Source organism: Manacus candei, unplaced genomic scaffold (assembly GCF_025592945.1).
Source record: "Manacus candei isolate 608988 ecotype Guabito, Panama unplaced genomic scaffold, ASM2559294v1 h1tg000071l, whole genome shotgun sequence".
In the NCBI taxonomy this organism is placed as follows: Eukaryota; Metazoa; Chordata; class Aves; order Passeriformes; family Pipridae; genus Manacus; species Manacus candei.
In genome coordinates, this window is record NW_026138119.1 from 8259654 (window position 1) to 8282373 (window position 22720).

The 22720-nt window shown below is 44.8% G+C and overlaps 1 protein-coding gene across 1 annotated transcript in view; it reads right to left on the minus strand.

Annotated features, from left to right (window-relative positions):
- PAPPA (pappalysin 1) overlaps positions 1-22720 on the minus strand; it is a 182145-nt gene that overhangs the window by 155766 nt on the left and 3659 nt on the right. The window lies entirely within an intron of this gene.

Sequence of the window (22720 nt, forward strand, 5' to 3'; positions counted from 1 at the left end):
AGCAATCCCTTGACAAGCAATCCCTGCTGATGTCACTCATAATTCATACCCATAACCCTGTATCTAACAAGGTCCAGAGGAGAAATAAGTATAAAATCCAAATACTGCACACTTTGAGAAACGCTGAGCAGCTGCAGTAATCTTGATGGGTTCAAGCAGACAAATCCTACAGAGAGTGAATGGGATGTGTTCAGGTTACCTTCAAAGCCCTACCCAACAAAACCAGTAAGGAAATGGCATACACTGGTAGGTTGGATGTGCAGAAGAGGGTATACACCACACTGGAAAAGGGGAAAAAACATGCACAGATGGACATACACATTCAGAAAGATTCCTGCTCCCTCACATGCACAGCTTCCTATCAACTCAATGCACCACATGGAATATACTCTAATGATTTTTCCCGTAGGCTCAGAGTAGTTGTGGTTGCCCCATTCCTGGAAGCGTTCAAGGCCAGACTGGATGGAGCTCTGAGAGACCCAATCTACTGGAAGGTGTCTCTGCCTATGGCAGAAGGGTTGGAACAAGATGGTCTTTAAGGTCCCTTCCAACCCAAAACATTCTATGATTCTATAGACAAATTGTGGATCCACACTCAAAGCGCTCTCAACCAGTCTTCAGACAGCTCCAAGCAGTGGGAAGAGCCCTCTCCTTCTCGGTTTGGGACATGAGGCTCAGCAAGTTACATTCCCATCTTTCAGTTCTCCACGGCCAAGGGCTGCAGGGACACCCCTCAACCGATAACTTCATCGTTGGAGCTTTCAGCACCAAACGGCCTCTCTGCTATCAGCACACAGAAAACAATCCTTCCCCCAAGCCTCCCCTTCCAAAAGCCTAAAGGAAAATCATAAATCTCTGACAGTTCAGTCCTCGTGAAAAGACTAAATATCCCCTTACCTCACCCCTGCACCCTAACCCTCCCCACACTACAACCAAATAACATCTTCTGCTTCTGACTAAGTTGCTCAACGGCCATCTGTTAACAATCACTCATTAGCAGTGCAGTCTTGTCTAGTATCAACAGAGCAAAGGTTACAGGAGCATTCACTGTATTTTTCCTCCCCTCTCCCAGCACCCACCTTCCCCCCCTCTCCTCACACCCTTCCCCTCTCCTCCTCCTCCTCCTCCTCCTCCCTCCCCTGTAAAAAAACCTCTTCTGATGGGAAAGTTAAAAACATTTAAGCGGGCCCTTTTTTCCTGCACGCTGGTATTTTGCTAGGGACTCTGAGCTCCCCCTTTTCCTGTTTCCTTTGGAAGAGAGATCCCAGGGTTCGGAAGGTAATGTGTTTATTCATCTGTAGGGCGCACTCAGTTCAAAACCTTTTCAAGACCAGCTTCTGGTTTGTACTTCTACTTCAGATCACGAGAAAGGAGAGGAGGAGAACCAGGGAAGGAAAAAACAAATGTGCTAAAAAAAATGACATTTGCTGGGATGGATATTTAACCAAGAAACTCGTGATATTATGAGAGCCAAAGCTACCAATAACCTTCTGGAGTCTATTTTTTAAGTGTTTTCAAATTTTTCTTTATGGAATAAATACTTTCACAAAGCATTCATTTTCAGATGTATGAGAGCCCATAAAAGTCTGTATTTTTATGAATCTCAAATGAAGGTATTGTCCAACGATAGTGGGTGGATAATACTGCAATGAATAAGAAGACAGCTGGCAAGACAAGTCCCTCTCCCAAATAAGTCATAAAAATCTCAGCTTATTACAATAAGACCATTAGAGCTGGTCAGGCGTTTTGTAAGAGAGTTTTTTGCCTGACAAGACGTGCCAAAATGGTGAGAGCAGCAAAACTGATGCAGAAATTGGGGCTGAGAACCTGCTTGTCTTCAACATGGCCAAGGGAACCTCAGGGACTCCCTTGGCTGTTTTGACTGAAGCACAGAAGGTCAACTTGTCCCAACCATCTCCTGCCACCTTTGCCACCCAGAATCCAAATCCTCCAGGCCTGTGGACCACAGGGCAGCTGCACACACAGAAGCTGCTCCACCTGTTTCTTCAGGCATCCAAGATCCCCATGGCTGGACAGACATCTGGAAGTCCTGGAACAGATCTCCAGCTCCAGGGAAGTCCACCATATAGCCTTTTAGGGTCAACATTCTTTGCTCTTTGCACTGACCGGGGCCTAGAAATGTTCCCCCAAAGAACCAATAAATTATTATGGACTGGAAATTCAGTTTCCCAGCCAGCATTAAAGAACATCTTCCTCTCTCTGAAGTGCTGCATGATGCTGGTGATTGACCTTGGAACAGATGGAGCTGCTGGAGGAATACTACAGAATAGTAGCAATCCTCCCTTTCCTTTGAGCCTTTAAACCCTGATGTGATGCAACGTGTCTTGAGTTTGGCTCAAACAGCTGCCATCAATTCAAGATTTACAGGGAGCCAAAGGAGGGCAAAAAAAGAAAAAAAAAACCAGTGACAATAGGGACACCACTGAACATGCCAGTATGAAAGCTGCTGAACTAAAACACTCTACTATTCCAGTTCCTTGCATTTTCTAGTTTAGGGCAAAGGTCATTACTGAATCCATATGCCACGTACAGTATTCTTTTCTCAAACTTTTACTATTGCAGACATCCAACTCCTGATGAAAAGATGGATTGAACACAATCCTTTCAGCAGCAAGAGTTGTTTTATTCTTAAGAGAAAGGAAAAAAAAAAAAAGAGTAAGAAAAGGGATAAGAAAACCACACTGCCTTGTGCTGGGATAAGAAACCCAACTCCCTTGCAAGTTGTACCCGTTCTGTATGACCCTCTTTTGCCTGAATGCTGTACCTACTTTCCCAATCCTTCACTTTACTTTTGGCTTTAGACTAAGGATCCTCCGGCTAAGGGAGTGTCACTTTTCCGTTTTGTCCCCAGCACAATGAAACTAATTTCAGCTGGGACTTTGGATGTCATAATAAAAGAATTTATTACTTCTTCTATGACAACTAATAAGGGCAAAGCCATTGGAAGAGGGACATGTGAAATAATTGCCAGAACTTCTGAAAACTGAATAATTTGATGTTTTCACAATTTATTTCAATTTAGTAAAAGGTTCCATAGCCATGAGTTATTCCTCAGACATAATTAAGAACATTTTAAACAAGAAGAGGCCTCTTTTACCCCAAACAAGGCTGGTTTTGAGCAAAATCACCCCACACAATGCTTGACACTCCGAACTTCAAGTCATCTGTGACCACAACCAACATTTACATGAAAAACATACAGAGTTTAGATTCTCATTTACACTGAGAATTCTTTACAATGATGCGGTAGAGGACATTTTTAGCCACTTAATATCCCTTTACAAACCAAGAGTGGTGTAAAGAGGCCTCATGGTAAATGAGACTCAAGCCAATGACTGGAAAACCACAATTTGGCGAATGTGCCTGATGTTTCTGAGCCAAGAAATGGTGCGAAATAAATCTGATGTTTGTTTTCCCCACAGCAATTAGATTAAAAAAATATGCACAAGTTTCATACAGCAGCAAACAGTTTTCTTCACTTCTGCTTGCCCTGAGTTGCTAGAAAGGGATGGAGCTACAGCTAAGCAGAACACTGACAGCCCTTCTGACTCCTTAGTCTGAGTGGTTTGTTCCTTGTAAAGCTCTTGTTCCTGAAGCCCAAGGGATTGAAGTGGAATTTTATGTTTTATTTAAAAAAAAAGAAGAGGTGCTAGTTCAGCTTCCCAGTAATAGGCACTGGTATCTTCCCTTCTCCACAAAGGAGTGAGTCACTGTTCAGAGGACTCTGGAGAAGTGCATGATCAGAGGAAGATGCCACATTCCATTATGCCTGGCCAGAGACAGACTTCACTGGCCCACGAGGCTCCTTCCAGTCCCCTGATGTTTGTCCCTTATAGGAAAAGTAAATTCCTAGGCATCAAAAGAGTGGGGAAAGCTGGAAAAATCAACTCCAGTGGCCCACAGCCAAAAGCCAAACATGGAAAATGAGAAATACAGACTCTCTTTCTTTTTTTTTTACAAGTGAAAAGTAGTTTTCTGGCTACTGACCCACAATGGTTTCACCATCTCTATGACTGTCCATCTGACCTCTTCCAGGAGTCTGTAACCAATGCCAGCATTTATAAGCTACTTTGTTTTCAGGACTTTTCTGGGGATTTAAGTGGAGTTACATCCTCAGATGGGCCCTGTGCACGGGACAGGGTTTGGCAGCATGAACAGAACGTGGAGCATCAGCTGCTGAACCTCTGGAAGACAGGCCTGGGTGAGGACAGCAGGCATTGTAACTGAGATGGGAGCAGCCACAGGGAATGGGAGCTGTTGGAGTCAGAAGTAGCAATCTGTGGGCAGAGTTTGACAGAAGAGAGGCCGGAGTAGCCCATGCAAGCTGCTGTAATCCACTTTAATGTTATAAATAACATACTCCAGGCCTCCCTCACTCACTTCAGAGCTGTTTCTTATGTCTTGCTAACAGCAATCTTCCCAGCTATCAGCCCAGCCACAGAATTAACTAATTTAATTCTTTATGCAGAAAAAGTTTCCTCACTTTGCTGAGCAATGGGAAGTGAAAGAAAACAAACAAAAAAAAATGGCAAAATTAGAAAAAAAAAAAAAGAAAAAAAAGCCTTGTTATGCTTTCATTTCCAGGAGGTAGAGGTGGGGGAAGGGGAAGAGGGAGGTCAGTTTGACTTTGAACACATCAGGTGTGCTGTGGAGCCCGTCACAGCCCTGCAAGGCAGGATGGAAAACAGTGCCCTGCACTTCTGAAAGTTGGCCCTGCCTGTTTTGCTGGGAGACTCCAACCAGAGGTGACAGGACTCAGTTATGAAAGGGGAATTTAGGTCAACAATCAAAGCTGCAGTCAGGGGGCCCAAGAACAGGGAGCTAAAGGTTGGGGCTGTTTTTTTCTTTAGCATGCTTTAATCGTTTAGTATCAAAGCACAGACGAACGCTTGAAAGAGCAAATATTCTACAGGAACCTATAGAAAGCTTTTATCTGTCCAGAGGAAAATAATTAAAACCGACAGATTTGGGTTAAGTATCCCCATGTTCCATGCAATTGGATAAGTCAGTGAAGATCCACTGGAGCAGTTCTTGAGTTCTGCACTGGATATTTCATGGTGTGACGTTGAACCCAATATAGTTTTACAAAAGGGAGAAATAATCTCTCCTTTCCTTTTGCCGTGCTTCCCCCAGCCCCCACTTCTTTCCACAAGAGTTAAATAATTCAAAGTCCAGAGTACTTAAGGCAACATCTCTGTCTATACCATTTCCAACACAGCTAAGAGGCCTCCTGAGGTCACCCCCTGAGACAAGGAGTGGCTCAAGCAAACCACCTGAGACTTGCTCAGGTGGCAATGTACTACTTAAGGAGCAAAAAGAGGATGTTTGCTGCTGCTATCAATCGAGCTGAATTCACACCAGATATTATCATTTACAACCTGTGCAATAGGATTCAGATCTCAGGCAGAAGGACAAGACCTTCATCATGTAGCAATATAGAATCTAATACAGCTATGCCTAATTAACGTTGAGAATTTGGCCCCAGGCTCTTTAATATCAAAATCTTTATATCGGTGCAATTCAGCATTAAATTAAGCATATATTCTGTACTGTTTCTCAAACTCCCAGTCCCTCATATGCTCAATGAAATACCTTGAAGCCTGAAAAGAGGGAGCTGAGAATGGCTATAACGGCAAGACATGAATTTATAGTGGATGGTTAGTTATGAACATTACATAAATCCTTCCCTTTTGATAACAAAATTCATGTAGGCTGCAAGAGAGCAGCCACTGGCATGGACAATCATATTAGAGACACTTCACTGAGCCTATTGTGAGAGTAGACCCGCTAACAGTATATAAGAGCTTACTGCAAATACATCTGGTAGGCTGGGCTTAGTGAGAAATTCCGAGACTGGGAGGATTTTGAAGTGTAAGCGAACACAGGATGCTGTGTAACCACATGGCAGAGAGGAGTGAGCTGCAGTCCTTGTGGTGTTATAACAGGGGCATCTTCAGACTAGGTGCTGCTGTTGCAAAGTTCCTCCATCTACAGTATCAGCGTAAACAAGGGTTGTCGGGAAGGTTGGCTCGTGATCTAGGTCTCCTCAAGCATTTCACAAGAAAGCTGCAGAACCAGTGGAGGCTGGGGCTTGGTGAACAAGCTTTTCTAATAACCAGGTTTGGGTGGGTTTTTAGACGGTTAAAAAACACATGTCCTTTGTGAGGGGCAAACTTCAGCCCCTGCTATAAAGCCTGAGATCATGGGAACATTCCAGGGAACAGGGGTAAGGACTTCCTAACATCTAGAAAACAATTTATTTCTCTGGCCTTGTTCTTAAAAACAACTGAATATTTTTGGTTGAAGCCTGAAAAAACCAGTATGTGTCCATGTTGTTACAGATGTTTGTAACACACACACAGGGACAGGATGAGGATAGTAGGGGCAGACTTTGGGCATTTCTTAACCTAAAATCAAACTGTGCATGTTCCACCAGAGAATCCCTGGTGTCTGTCATAAACATGGGAGACTTTGCATCCCACTTGATTCCAAACAAAAATTCAGATTGTTGGCTGCCAGTTTTAGACACTCTAGTGCGACCCACCGGTAATAAAGCAGAGTTGAGTGTTTATGAAAACCCTTCAAATAAAAGGAGTGGAAAGCCCTCAACAAGTTTGTTGGTTTGGCTGAAAGGGATTTTAACATGCCTCTGAACTCCCAAGCTTATCTCTGCTCACTGCTCAGCACGACCAGGTTACGAATTAACCATCCCATTGTACCTGAGGCAGCTGATTCACCTTCAGGGAAATCCGGCATTAGCACCATTCTCACGTGAAGAGCAGGTGATGCAAAACACAGGGATTCACATCAGGGGGAATGCATGGAAACCATCCCTCTTTCACAGGCACAGGACTGGAAGAACACACAAACCTCCAAAAAAGCACTTTTAAGACAACGGCACAATGGTCACTGTACTCACAGGGATGAACATACCCAGGAATGTTTGGTGGAACACAAGTCACCTTTGCTTCCACAAATCTCTTCCTCCCTGCACTATTTGCCAAATACTGATTAGCTATCAAAGCTCTACAGAGAATTTACCCTTGCTCACACTAACACAGAGTGGCTTTCCTGCCTTTTGTAAGAGTTAATGCTTGAGAGGAACCACAGAGTATCTTCTGTGGAAGGAACAGACACCTGAGTACCACAACTTCCAGGCAATCTAAACAATAAAGTGATATTTCTGGGCTCCTTTCAGAAAACAGCAGAGAGAATTGATCATAAACTGGGTCAAGATAGGTCAGCATACCTCAGAGCAGATCAGATGGCCAGAGCATCCCAGGAGGAAATATTCTCCTGGAAGGATTATTAGGGACACATCTGTGCCATCAGATGACCGTGCACAATACCCATCAGCTCCCTGGGAGTTCAATATGGCATTTCCTTTCAAAATGTGCTTTGTGTCTGACAAGCACTGCAAGTCAATCAGCTGTGGCAGCAGCCAAGCCTGGAGTCGTGCTGGAAAAACGCCCGACACGCTGCCCTCGATGGCCGGAATCACAGGGCTGGGAGAAGGGCAGGTCTGCACACGAGATTGCTCGTGGTGCTGATCAAAACACACAGCCAGGATTGAAAGGGGGGGGGACAACAACACAGCTTGTTTTGCTTTTTAAAATTCCCTTGTCTCTGACCTTTACAGCAGCTTTAGGGCAGCGCTGGAACCAGCTGAGCAGTTACTACTCCCAGCTGCAGGGAGAAGAGCTTTTACACCATTGCACAATGCCTGTGTGTTTGCAGGGGGGAGGTAAGGGCTGAAGAACAAAGAGGGAAATCTAGTGGCACCTAAATCAAGCATTATGATCAATGAGGGAGTGGGAAGAGAACCTGGGGAGCGGGGACAACCTTACAACCTTTCCAGGATCAGACAGATGGCCAACATCCACATTATTACAGAAACAAAACAAAAACAAAAAAATTCCATGAATGCAAACTAGGGCACCCTGCAAGGAGACTGTAAAAATCACATCATGATAGCTCAGACTTGTCTTTGTAATTGAGGGGCATTTCCACATGAAACAGTTCTAGTTATTTAATTGGATTTTGAGAACATTCTTGGGCAGACACTTTGTGAGTGCAAAACTGAGCAGTTCCAGTGCATTTACACTGATTTATACCTTGCAAGGGCTTTGTCCCTGTGAAAATTAAATATCTTATTGTAAAAATACCTCAGATCTTATCCAGACCCAAATATCTGGTTGCATCTGGCTTTCCCATATGACTGCATCTTTCCTGTACTAATAGAAACAACTGAGGCATTTATCAACCTTCAAAGAAGCTTCTCTGCTACAATACACAGAGGAGGCTGCAACAGCAGAGGGGAGAAGGGAGCTGATTGTGCCTGTTTTCTGCTGTTGCTTTCCAAAGGGATCAGGACCTTCACTAATCATGACTATTTCATGCCTCAAATTCCCTGCTCCATGCTTGCACACAAGCTCCAAACCCATACACAAAACCACAGAGATATTTCTGCTTTCTAGGAAACGTTCTGCTGAAAAAAAAAAAACCCTGTCTCTCTACCATGATATAACTATTACAGTATGCATTCCAGGTAGGCTGGAGTCACCACATACTAACCTAAATATATAATTTTAGAGCTCTATTTTTCTGCTCAGTTTGAATCCAATTTCATTTGTTTTGGTATGATTTTCCTCCTGGAAATACCTGAGCCTGTGTTTCTGCTCTACAAATATCAAGCGATCTACTTGATCTGTGAGCACAAATAAATAGACATCTGAAAGGAAATTCTCACACAGATACCCACGATGTCTTAGAAGTGTACAGAAACAAATTCACACCTATTAAACTGAAGGCTGGAGCTGAAAATTCAGCCTTTAGTTCTCAGAGGACAAGATGGGACAGCGATGGGCAAACCTCCAAAAGGTCATAATTCTGCTTGGCTTTCCATAAGCGTTGCCAAAGCCAAATCCTTCTCGAAAGTAATTGACCTTCTCAAGTCTGCAGAACTGGGAGAAAAATGTAAAAGAAGCAAGCTACCTTGGAAGATTTTTGGCAATTCTTGTATTTAGCTGAGCAGCAGGAAATATCGTATGTCCAACCTTTCTTATGTTATTTCAGCCCTTCCACTTCTGGTTAAATTTGGAACCAGAGCAATGAGAACTAACAAATAGCATGTACATGCACTATTTTCTCTGTGCAGGGGCCTATATATACATGTGCACATGGTTTTGAGGGAGCAGACTGGGGCATTTGGCTTAAATCTGAATTTTGAGGAACAGTCACCAGCCGGGGAGGGCTCAAATGAAATTAAATCCCGTCTCAGAACTCTAATTACCTTTGATATGTCTTTGGTCTGTATTTTATGTTTGCAGCTCAGCTATGGGTCATTCCAGCACCCAGCCTACATGCCCTTCTGGACTGCTGTTCTGCCCTGAGACACAGACCACCCAGCAAGGAGATGACAAGCAAGAGTCACCCCAGGCTTATTCTCTGCTTTCTCATTCACTTCTTTGTTTTCAAGGACTGTCTGCTGTGTTGGCTTCTCAGTCCTGATGCTGTCAATGCTCCAGCTTCCAGAGGGAAACCTTGATTTTGCTCCCCAGAGTTTGCACTCTGGAGGTAAATTCTTGGCATCGTTGAGGGCAACAGTAAAACTCCCACTACCTTCAATGAGAAAAGATTTCAGTCTTGTTTTTCAGGTGGTTTTCAGACTAGTGCACTGGGCTGTTTCAAAGGGGAAAAGTCAAGTCAATGCTCAGCACATCATTCTGGTTAAAGGTGACAATATCTAAACAGAACTAACAATGACACGTGGAACAGCCTCAAAATTTAACCACAGTGATGCTGAGGAAACTCTTCAATGAGCTGGAAATATTATGGTGACTAAAAACGTCCTGACAATATCAAGGAGAACCCAAATAGAAATACTGAGAAATTAGAAGATTTAAAATTAGCATCTTAATGCTGATTGTGCTTTATTGTGGGCTTTAATTATTTTTGCAGCAATAGGTGAAAAACCCAGAATATTTTGACATTAGAAGCTCTCAGACACAATATGGGTGATCACTGAATTAACTTCTCTTTAAAGACCTTGCAGTTTGGGAAACAATGAATTTTACATTGAAAGTTGTGGTGATATAGTCCACCATTCTACTCAGAAAGTTTCCTCAATTTTTGACTATTCTTGAGGCAAAAATACTGCTAAAATACCCTGTTGCTTTGTCTCCATCTGCATCCACCGGATTTACTCATATCCTCTATTATTAATTTCCAACCTCAATTACCAGTTTAATATTCCCCAAACATATATTTAAAGATCATGATGATCAAGTGACCTCCTGATCTTCTTGAGTCCAATGCTTTAAGACTTGTTACAAATCATTTAATCATTGCCATTGTAAATTTTTTTCTCTAGATCCTCTTCCATACAACATCCTTCCTCAACTGTGGACACCAGAATGGGACAAATTGCTTCAGCAGCAGCAACTCTAGTGTCAATACAAGGACAACACAACCTCCCCAATCCTGTTCAAAGCCTCCTTATTTACACAGCCAAGGATGACTCTAAACCTTTGGCCACAGCAGCACATTGGCAGCTCACATTTATGTGCTTTATCTATTCCAGCAGGCAGTTACTCCTACACATTAAACTTCCAGGTGAAAGCCCTCCCCCCACCATCCACCCTTTATGTGTGACCTGCTGCCCATCTCTCCATACATATGACTTCACATTTGGCTTTACTCTAATGCATACTGTTTGCATGTTCTCAGTTTTTGAAAACACCCAACTGAGAGTCCTGTTTTGGTCATTGTTTACCACTCCCTGAACTCTGCAACATCTGCAAATTTTATCAGCCCTGATTTTTGCTTTCTTGCAGGTTGTTGACACAAAATATTAACTAGTAAAGAGCCGAGATTGCATTGTGCTGAATAGGAGGGAATGTGGCCAGAGTCACACTGTTCAGGCAAGGGCTCTGTTTTTCAGCAGGGGAGAAGAAATACCTGTGATCCTCATGACACAAGTCAAGAGAAAAAAGATGGGACGAATACATAAGTAGGAGACTGGCAAGATGTGCCTCTGCCTTTCTGTCTCTTTGGCATTCCACAACCTCAGTTTTCTCTTTACAGCACCACCCTGGCCAACGGGGCTTCTTGGCTCAGCATTTCTTCTAGTTGGGACACTCGAGTGGGATTTGCCATTTACAGCTTCATTCATGATGAAAGCACTGCCCTGATGGTATTACCTCATCCTTACAAACAGCATCTCTCTGCAGCCTGCTGAGAACCATTATCCCACCTTTGCAGGTGGAAAGGACGGAGCTGAAGGCACCTCACGGTAAAGCAGCAAGTAAAACCCCAGAGCAACCTGAGCACTTCCACTATGCCACAAAACAAGCAGCTTGAATTAGCAGGAGAGGGAGCCTGCTTCTCTCACACAGCAGTTGCATCACTGCTGAAACAAACACCCTTTCTTTCTCCCAAAGCATCTGATTTATCGCTGAAGGAAATCTCTGTTCTCTTTCCGAAAGCACCAGCCAAAAAGAAACCTCTACCCTTTGCAAATCGCCTCTGTTTTCTTCTCTGCCAGCTGGTCTTTGTCTCCCCTTTCCTCACAGAGCATCTTGTTGCAATGCCCTTCTGTAACAATTCTCACATAAGGCCGTGTGCCTGTTCGAGCTTGCCCTGTCTCCAGTGTTTGACAAGTGTCAGAGAAACTCCACAAAACCCAGGCCGTTGGCTCGTTGGGGCAAAGGACACCATGTGTTGAACACATTGACAGTTCTCCATAAATAACATCCCTGCTGAACAGCTGGTTGGATTGCTTGGGTTTGGAAGAATGTTGGCCACATTGCCTACTTACGTGCGTCCTCCTCGATGATGCACAGAAGATCCTCTGCATGGGGAGCGGAAGTACATCACTTCCAGGAGATATCAAAGTATTTTAAACAAAAATAAGCATCTGAACACAAGTTTCAGTCCTGACTAGAGGTTTATGGCCAATTTTGGATGCACAGATGTGCAATAAAGCGGTGGTTCCTTGGTAGAGGTGTGAAAGATGTTCATCCTGAGGGAGGGGAGAGATGGGTGGTGGTAGGAAGAACTGTCCTAATCTGCTTTCCTTCTTCCCTCTCTCTCATGGAGTACATAACTCCCATTTCAGCCTGTGAGCACAGAAACTGTTCACCCTCACAGTGTGAGACAAAACACAAGGTTGGGGCAGAAAGACCTTTGCTTCTCTCCCTCTGCTGTCAGCGCTCGAGCCGGAGAGAAGACTTTGGTCCAGCACTCAGCCTCCTACTGCTACAAGGTCTCTTCCTCCACAAGTGCACCTTTGCTGCCAAATTCCAACCCTGCAGAAATCTTTGGATAAGAAACACAGCCTCCCTCGAGATGCAGCTGCTGCTGCTCCCCTCTCTGGCCTGTTCCATGGAGCCTGCAGGTGTTTGCATGTGGCCATTCCCCAGTAAAACTGGTGGAATGCTGATGTTTAAAACGAAATAAAATAAAACACCCAGTGTTGGAGTGTCCAGTGGAAGACCACCACTGTTTGAGCACTGCTCTGGTGAGACACAAAATGTAAACAGTCTGTTTGATTAAACCATCTCCAGCAAGAGGACTTTGGGGAATTCCAGTCTCCCCAGCAGAAGACCCTCTGCTCTTCATTAATTCAGAACTCTTCAAAGGCTAAGAGTGAATCCTCCGAGGAGAAACTGTTGATAGTTCCCCTGGAATTCTTGGAGGAAGCTCAGCAGTGTAAATCAGGTCCATTTCCACCACCACTCCACCCTGCTCCTTTATTTAATCTGCAGGCAAAGGAATTGTGCAACAGCTGATAAACTTTGTCCATTCTGCGATATGAAATGCTCATTTCTGATTGTCTTTTTCCCCATTGGGATAGGAGGTGGAGAGACCACACTGGAATAGTCTTACAGATAAGACTTGACAGAAAATATTTGTACAGTAAGAGAAACTGCTCTTTCAACAAAAAGCAGCAGATAAGACTATTTTAAACCATCCTATTTTAAGTTACGGAGATTCTGCCAGCACTGGAGACCTTTTGTAGTACTTTTAAAACTTCAAGGCTCTTAGAACTAAAAGTGGCACCAGAACTTTCACATCTCTTATATCTATAAAAAATCCCTTATTCCCAATTTCCAAAGACACTCCTTAGGGAAGAGGGGGACCCTGAAACAGCGACATGAGCACTGCACTGACACCACACCTCTGCCCAAGAGAGGAACCACAGCCCTGAGCAGTGCTGCCTCCCTCACCCCCAGAGGTTTCCTTTATCTGATGATCTTCTTGTGCATTTTGAGCAGCCAGAAAGACTTATTAAAGGATCCAAGTGTCTCCTGAAAGGAAACAAACACATCATCACCTCACCTCGCACCTGAGACCACCAAGGTGCAGCGCTAAAGGCACGACCCAGGAGCAGTCAGAAGAAAATGGACTTTTTATTCGGTTCCTCCTGTACTGCTAGAGGTTTGTGGGACCTCTGCAGCCAGTCAAAAGATCTTTTGTGTTTCCCAGCTGACAGTGCCATTACTGTGCCCATCTGTCCCTTGCTCATGCTCACGGTGACCACAGTCCTGTGCTACCTATTCCCTTGGGTCCTGCTCACTCCCACCTCCTCCAGCGGGTGGTTCTGTGAGAAGGATGTGCAACACCAGATGTATCATCATCCCCATACTCAGACTATAGTAGGGCAATTATCCTTTGGGCTATTTTAGTCCTTTTTTTACAGCCTTTGCGCAACTCAAGAGCAACAGTTTTGCCAGGAGACAGAATAAGAGATTTTGGTGTTAAAAAAAAACCAACCCAACAACAAAACAGACAAAATCAGTGGATTTACCAAGAAAAAGTTCTACAAGTTCATTGAAGCCAACCTCCCTGCTCAGGGTTCCAGAATACTGTCCACACTGATTTTAAAGCAAATTGAGACTGTCGTTTTTTTCCCCCACTTTTTTTTCGTATTTTCCACGATGAAGGCAAAAGAAGAGAAAGACACACAGTCAAACAGACAGGCAAACATCTCATCAAAGAAACTCCTACAAGCAGATGCAGAGTAGGAAACATCCAGCAACCCTGCTGGCTCCAACCCACAGGCTGGACCCAAGTCGTGGTTGATTTTCATTAACTAACTTTTCTTCCCGTGAACTTCCTCTGAGGGTGTTTGTTTATAAACAGAGGAGGGAATATTATTGCTGGAGATGGGACAGTTTGGGCGGGGGTGAAGGAGTTTAGGGCCACGAGCCTGGAGAGCAGAGTTCAGAAGTGTTTGTTGCCGGAAACACAAAGGGCTCACTGTAAAACTGGTAACGTGGCCTAATTCCACAGTCTAGAGGGATTACGATATAGGTATATGCAGAAAACACTTCAAAAAGCAAAAACAGCCCCACATTGTACCAATGTTTCCCACTGCATCACCATAACCACTACACACCCAAAAGAAACCACCGACAGCGGTGACGGTGGTGGGAGGTTGTTCTCCACAACAGCCACTTCTCAGCTTGTTCATTTTCCCCATTGCAGGCACTCGGTGTCTGCCCCAAATTCTACACATTCACAGGTCTGGAGCAGCCCCCCCTCCTCCCCCGTTTTCCTCTCCAAAGGAGTTACTCCAGGTTTACTTTGGTGTGTTCCAGAGCAGAATCTGGCTTGTGTTGCTCGCCCTTCCCTCTGCCAAGTACGTTTCAAAACCGTGTGCAGAAAGCATTTAGTTGACATTTGCTTTTTCTCCCTGTACTCTTTTTCTCCCTGAACATCTCCATTCAGGAGCTACAGCACAGGAGGCTTCCAGTTCTTGTCTATTTTACGCTGAAAATAATTCCCATTAAATTATCACTGGTGAAAGGAGCTGTTTTGACCTCAGAGAGGCTGCTCTGTTTATGCACAAGACAGATGACATGTAAGACAGTAGTAATGCAAGCTCCAGATTTCAGCTTTACACCTCAGACTTTACACAGCACAGATGCTGCTGAATTCAGAACAAACTCACATGGATTGTATGATGTACAGCCTCCCTGATGATGCTCACAACAGAAACACCAGTTGTTTAGCCATGAGGGTGCACATTAAATGGTGATCCCCCCCCCAAACCCTCTGGGGCACCAACATGCCTTGTGAAAAGCCCCTTCTGCAACCTCTCACCTGGTCCTTATTTAACTGTGAGGTAAGCTGGTTGCTTTTGTCCTTAACTTAATAACCTGAGATATCCAGAGACAAATTTCCAGCATTTCCTAGGAAGATAAGCAGTTACAGCTTACATGGGTCACAAGCTGTTTCAGCAAGTCAATACATTAATCAATGTGCAGGCATATAAAAAATATGAAAGTATTCCAATTTAAATGAGAGTACTTTGAACTACGGGGCTCTGCTGATATTTGCTTTTCTCTCCCATTATGGGCTGTTCCACCTGAGAAATACAATAATCTGTGCTGATTTGAACATCACCAGTGTGTCTGGGTCAGAGATATTAATTCCAGACCGTCTGATTTTCTGCTGTCTCCAAAGAGCTCATGGCACAAATGCCTCCAGCAGTGTGACAGGTGACAAACTAACTCCACCACCACCACTGGCTCAGTACAGCAATTACCCAGGGAAGAGCCATCCACAGCTACAAGGAAATGTCCTACAGGAATTAGGGTGTGTGATTTAGCAGTGAGAACAACCTTGGCTGAGGAATAACCATCACCATCCCAAAAAATTAAAAAACTAATAATGAAAGGGCTGCTGCTGGGCTTTATTTCTGGCTTTTTCACCAGCACACCACCACACTCGGGAGAAATCAGAGCATCCCTCTGTTCCTCAGTTTCCCCAATTTTAAGGGCAATGTTCTCTCATGCCTGAGAAACTTATCAGCACCATCAGCAGGATGTTTTGTGGCAGTTAGCAGGATTACAAAACCACAGTTCTGCTGCAATGATAAAGGATTTTATCATTGCCATTATCCTAAAGGCACTAGGATACACTAGTAGAGGAGAAAAAAAACTCCATTCAAAACTGGTAACAGTGAAGGCCTTTCCTTTCCATTTCTTTCCCTGTCTTAAGTAAAACAAACAAAATAATGGTGATAAGATCTGTTTCCTCAATCCAGTGGATGATCTTTGTGAATATGCTTCCAACACTAACAGCAGAGGACAGAAAAGGAAGAAAATGAAGGAGGAAAGGAGCCTGCAGTTGATGCTCCGTGTCGGGAACGGGGCTGCTCTTCTCCCAATTCCATGACGACAGAAGACTCCTGGGAGTCAGATGAGGGAGGGGAAGATGGGTCAGAAGAGAGAAATCCATATGGGAAAGTGATTTAAAGCAAACAGAGAGACAATAAATTAGATAAAGAAAAGGAGGAAAAACACAGCAGAGTGGAGGAAGGAGAGGAGATAAAAGAGCCCTGAGCATCACCCGTGAGGAGACTCGAGCAAAGCCTACCAGGCCCCGGGAGGTGATCAGCACAGAACACAGTGGTTTTCTTCTCTAACACAGCAACTCTTTTGCTTTCATGAGCTGGTATCATATCTCTCAGCTGCTGCTTCACCAGGCCAGTTCCAGATGCTTCTCAGTTTCACTTCCCCCTCCGCTCCCTCTCTGTGAGAACAACCGCCCGCTCCTTGTTTGTGCGCGGCCAGGATGGATATTAAACAGAACAATATCAATAATTCCCGGAAAATATGCATGAGCATATGCCTGGCTGAGCACACAAACACACAGCCTGCTTACCCCTCGGCTCCAAAACCAGTTGGCTGAAGCCACCAACCTGTGGCCACCCTTGGTCTTCACGGAGGGGACACCACCCGGCGAGAACCATGGGGAGTGTGGATCCCCAGAGGAGGAAAACAGCAACTGTGAGGAGCAGGAAGGAGGGAAAGCAGGGGAATCGAGGACACAAGATAGTAGGGAAAGAACTGAGGCTACGAGGGTGATAAGAGAGGGTGGAGGGATTGGACGGGAAAGTCACACACTTACATCACCCTGCGGAAGAGAAAACCAGTGAGAGGGTTTGGAATTTTAATACTATGGAGGGGGAAAAAAAAAAAAGGAAAAAGGAAGGAAAAAAGCAACAGAAAGGTTAAAAGAGACAGAAGCCAAGTTGGGATTTGGAGTATAGCAAACCCAAATAAACATGTCCCCATCCCCGGGCCAGTTTCTCTGATGTTGGGCTTCACAGTTTATCTTCTCTCATCTCCAAAGCAAGAAAGCATGGCAAAATAAAGGAGACTGAAGCAAGGATCATGGAAGGGTCCAGGTTGTAGAGGAGGGATGTGGAAGACTTTCTGAAATCAGAGCCTAAACCAGACTCAGCCAAGTTCAATGGTATTTTCCATGATCTCAAGCAGGTTTAGGATCAAATCCATGCTGCCTGTGTAACCACAAATTCAGCCCCATTCTCACCAAGGAGCAATTGACTTGAATTTATATTCATTCAGTTTTAATTATGCTAAACAGTGTACTCTCCCTTGGTGCTGCCAACCTTATGAATGCTGAACAGTCCTCAAATTGTTCTGATCACTATGAAAAAGGACACCAGAAAGCAAAATTCTGGGATAAGATATTCACTCCTGTTCTCTTTCTAACCTGCCTTTTTGAGTTCTGCTCTGCTCCTGTGCAGCATAAGAGTACTTTGACTTCATGGATGGCTTTGGGGAGAGTAAACTTTATAATAGGCACTAACATCAAATCAAAGCAGTTTACAAGATGTGCCACTTGTGTCAGAATATGTGGGGAAATAAACAAGCTGCTCCTCCTTGATCATTGGAGTTTAAATGCTCTATTGATCTGGGAAGAAAATCAAAGGTGCTTTGGAAATTGTGTGTGTATGTGCATGCATGCTCACAGCAGAGAAAATGAAGAGAAGTGTAGGGACACACAGAAAATAGCAAAACAATCAAGTATTCCTTCTCCACAGAAATATGAAATAAAACTAAGACTCATATCCAGAACAAACATAGGGAAATGGGCACAGAACAACAGATGAGTGAGGGCAGGAGGAAGGTACACCTTCATTTTTAGAAGCCACATTTTTTGGAAAACAAACAAAAAAAGACAATGCAGCCAATTGTTGTGTGCCCAGAACAATGCATAAAGAAAATGCCCAGAACCTAGGAAATAGAAAAGTCCAATATATTTTAAATATATGAAAGGTTAATATATACTGACCATGTGAACACAGCCCTAGAGGAAAAATTTGGTAGCGTTGAGACAGGAGGGTAAATAAAGGGAAAAGATTATATTAGACTTGCTGATACAGTTGAGACAAAAACAGAGGGTTTTGATCAAACACGACTTTTCTGATGGATTTTCTAAATTATCTGGAATACAAGACTTGAAAAAGTAAAAATGTGACGAAGTGAAGGCGTTCACTCCTGCTACAGCGGGACGGAGGAACTGCCACACAGGGTAAGACCAGAGAAGGGTGGGAAATGTTTGATCAAATATTTTTCTCAGGAAAAAGGGAAATTAATCAAAACAGACTATCTGTGGGAAAGGATCAGTTTTGGCAAATACTCCAACTTAAAATTTCAATAGAAGTTTCGTAACTGTCAAAACACCTGATTCCTTTTTAACTCTCTGAAAATAAGAAAGCTGATACCTTTTACCAGCAGATGTTTTTCTTTCTCATACTTAACAGTTTTCTAAACCAATGTTTTGGATTTTAGGTACTTAAGATGTTGTCAATCTGTCCTTCTCTTTTCCTGTCTTACATTATAGTGGTGATTCTCAGTCTTAGCTAAAGATCTTTGGTTTATAGCAGAGCACTGGGAAATTTTCTGTGGCCTGTGCTATATCAGAACCTACTAAGTGGATATTCTGTGAATGTTTGGACTAATTATCTGCTGTTATATCCCCAACACTGCAGGGGACTGAATTTGGCAACCCAGGTGGTCCCTTCTCTGCTTCTGCTCCTATAATTTCTGTCAGAGAAAAGAAAAGAGGAGCTGAACAAGCCAACGGATAAAATTAGAAGCAAAACTATTACAGAGGAATATTTCAGCTGACCCCAGCCATGCAAGGGTTTATTTTTGGTTTTTTTTTTTCAATATGTCTTTTTGAAAAAAGCCACTATATTTTGACTCTTCTTTTCTGGCTCAGGTCAGCATAAAAATCCAAGGTGAAAGAGCTCAGTTATTCCAATGGTCTTCAGAGCACCTAAATCACATTTAGGTCCTGTGATATTTTTCATGGAGTGGTTTGTTTTGGAAAGGACCTTTAAAAGTTATCTCATTCCACCCCCTGCCATGGGCAGACACACATTCTACTAGAGCAGGTTGCTCCAAAACTCATCCGACCTAGCCTTGGAAATTTCCAGGAATGGACATCCTCTGGGAAATCCATTCCAGGGCCTCACCATCCTCATAGGGAAGAATTTGTTCCCAATATCCAATCTAGCCCTGCCCCCTGTCAGTGGGAAGCCATTCCCCCTTGTCCTGTCACTCCAGGCCCTGGTCCAAAGTCCCTCTCTGCTCTGTGTAGAACCTCTTCAGGTACTGAAAGGCTGGAAAAAGGTCACCCCAAAACCCTTCTCTTCTCCAGGCTGAACAATCCCACCTCTCCCAGCCTTTCCTCCCAGCAGAGCTGCTCCAGCCCTCTGATCATCCTGGTGCCTCCTCTGGACTCTCTCCAGCAGCCCCATGTCCTTGCTGTGCTGTTCCCAGGGCTGGAGCAGCTCTGCAGGGGGGTCTCACCTGAGGGGCAGAGGGGCAGAATCCCCTCCTCACTTGCCTGCTGGCCATGTTTAACACATTAATTAATTCATTCATTCATTAATACAATTCTAGGCTGCCAGTGCATGTGATACATTTGTGTCAAAGCTACTCAGGGAGGTGTTGTGGCCACACCTCTCTCACAACACACCTGTATCCTGATGTATCCAGACTCAGGCTCCACAGAAGGTATTTCTCCACCAAAACTCCCTGCTCCACCCAGCTGGCTGCCCTGGCAGGGTCGGGCCCCACTGACCAGGGCAGTGCCCACTGGCAGCTGGTTCTTTGCTGTTCAACACCCCCAGCCAAGGATCTCTCCTTCCCTTGGCAAAGATGAATGGACTTGAAGCTCGTGGAGCTGCATCAGCAAACACCTGGGTCAGCTTTGAAAGTGGAGACCTGTCCTGTTCTTTGTGTGGGTCGGGGTCTCCAGGGAGTCAGCACCATCCCCCCAGCACTGCAGTGCTCAGTGGGACCCACAGGCATTTGGGATTTAAGCTCACCCCTCCCTGTGCCAAGTGTGGCTGGGTGCAGCCCCGGCCTTGGGACCCCCTTGGCCACCTACAACCCTCTCCTGGCACCACGAGGGAGGTGACGTGGGGACCTGCAGAGCAGCTCCACCCCAATCCCAGGATGCTCCAATCACCACCCAGGTCTGTCCTGGAGATGCTTTAGCGTGCAAAGGCTCTCCAAGGGCTCCCTCTCACCCTCAGCACCGAGGCCCGCCCGCCTCAGCTCTGCTCTTCTCCAGACATCCCCACAAATCCCTGAGGAGAGCCCTGCTCCTGCTCTCTCCAAACAGCATGCTCTCTGCCTGCTTTCTGCCTCACGCAAGTTTTTCTGACTGAAGCAGTCTGGCTTGAAATAAATCAGGCTGAAACGAAGCTTGGAGAGGCAAACTCAGCCCAGGACACATCTCCATGCCTATGGGAGACAGCCAAACATCATTTAGGAAGCTAAATTTACCATGCTTCACACACACAGAGTCAAATTTCCCTCATCCTTTTACTGCCATTTAATTAATTAGAGCAGCCTATGTGTAAGTGCTTTAAGGGGAAAAAAACCCACCAACTTTCTTTTAACTGTGCTATTCTGACTCTGGTATGTAGCTGGTGAAAGGAATGACACTGGTTAAAACTGGAAATCCTATGGAAAGAAAAATTCTTTTCCTTTCCACTTTCTGATTCGTGTCCCAGCTTCCACAGGTTGGAGGAAACGTGCTGTTCAAAAGTAAATATTTAGTAAATGACAAGCTATGAGCTCAGTGACCTATGAGTCAAACCCTATCCAGATCCATAGTCATGAAGTGGATAATCATTTGAACCCATCCACAGGGAAGCCAAACCCACACAGCTACCTGCACCCTTCAGAAATGGTGTGTTGGAGGTTTGTCACCCTGAAGGAGCATCTGTGCAGGTGTTGCAGCTCCTGTCACTCCACTGTCACCATCGTGCCCATTCCCCTGGGACCATCGTGCCCATTCCCTTGGGACCTGGCACATGCCAGCCCTAGCTAAACAACAGAACTGCAAGTTTTGTTTCATGCCCTTCATTCTAGAACTTCATTACACATCAAAACAAGAACATTCATGTCATTAAAAGACACCAGGCTGTTGAAGATGAGAAAGAGCTGCATTATCTGTCTGTTCATTATTTAATACCAGTGAAACTCAGAGCAAACTCTCTATTGAAAACATCCTCAAAGCTCCAGCACGGCCACTACAGGGGTCAGCTCTGGGGATAGGACCCAGCTCACTGATTCTACCTGAAGTGAATTAAACCAATATCAGACCCCAAAATTTCAGAAGGGATCCAAACTGACCCCCAAAAGTAAACATATATTCTTAAACTCTGTGCAGGGACCAGACCCAAGCAGTGCCAATTACATATCTCTCTAATTGCCCAGTTATTGGACCCAGACACTGATGTTTCTCAGTCTCTTACATGCAAAAGCAGTGGCTTTAAAGTGAGCTCCACCATGCTGCTTTCTTTCCCTTTGGATTCTGCTGCAGTTTAATGTTCATCAAGGACTGAAGTTGGGAAAACACAGGCACTCCCTTACATACGAAGCTTTATTAAGTTGGGATCATGCTCCCTGTTGGCAGGCTGAGGAATAGAGAGACAGAGGAGAATGAAACCGAGAAGGAAAAAAAAACAAAACAACAACAACAAACCAAAACACAAATAACTTTCACTCTTCAGAGCAGGCACGCCTTCTTACTCCAGCTCCCGCTGCCGATCATTCATCCCGCTCCTCTCAGCTCCCAGCCAGTAAAGAGTCAACATCTCACTCCTGTGAAAACATGAGCCACCCCACTCCAGAGCCACACGCCAGAAAACACCCTGACAGGGACTCAGGAGGATCCCGTTTCTCAGGATGGGGTTGCATTTCCACAAGTAGAACTGAAATATCTTTGATTACACCAGAAGCAAGGTCAAGGGAGCTTTGAAAGGTCTTATTTTGCACGGCATGTGCGTATCACCTGAGCACAGCCCGACCTTAACTCCTTCCTCCACAGCCGGAGGTGCTTTCAAAGGCTCCGCGGGGGAAAGCGCTCAGACTCGAAATGATTAATACCATGTGCACACGTGTGTGTTTACAGGAGGGATGTGCTGTGCTGTGTGGTAGGTTCGCACATCCAAGGGGTGTTTGTCCAAGAGCTGTGTGGCCCGGGGAGGGAGGTGGGGACGCAGGAGCCGGGAGCTGCCTCCTCCTGCGGGAGCTGCACCGCGGGAGCCGCTCCGACCGAGCCCAGCCCGGCTCCAAAAACTGAGCCTTGGCGTAACACAGATCAGTGGGTCAGGCTTCCACTTTCCCAACTGCTTTCCCCGACAAATGCCAGAGCAGATATCAGCGGAGTCAAACAGGGCAGCAATAACATCACTGCCAACCAGCGTGAAAATTGGCAGAGCCCGGCACCAGGGCTGCCTATCATCAGAGACGGGGCATGGCCCGGCACAATGACGAACCCACTTAACAGCGTTGTAAAATTACCCATTTATGAAAACAAATTGAATACTGCAGCAGAGGGTGACGTAAGGAGA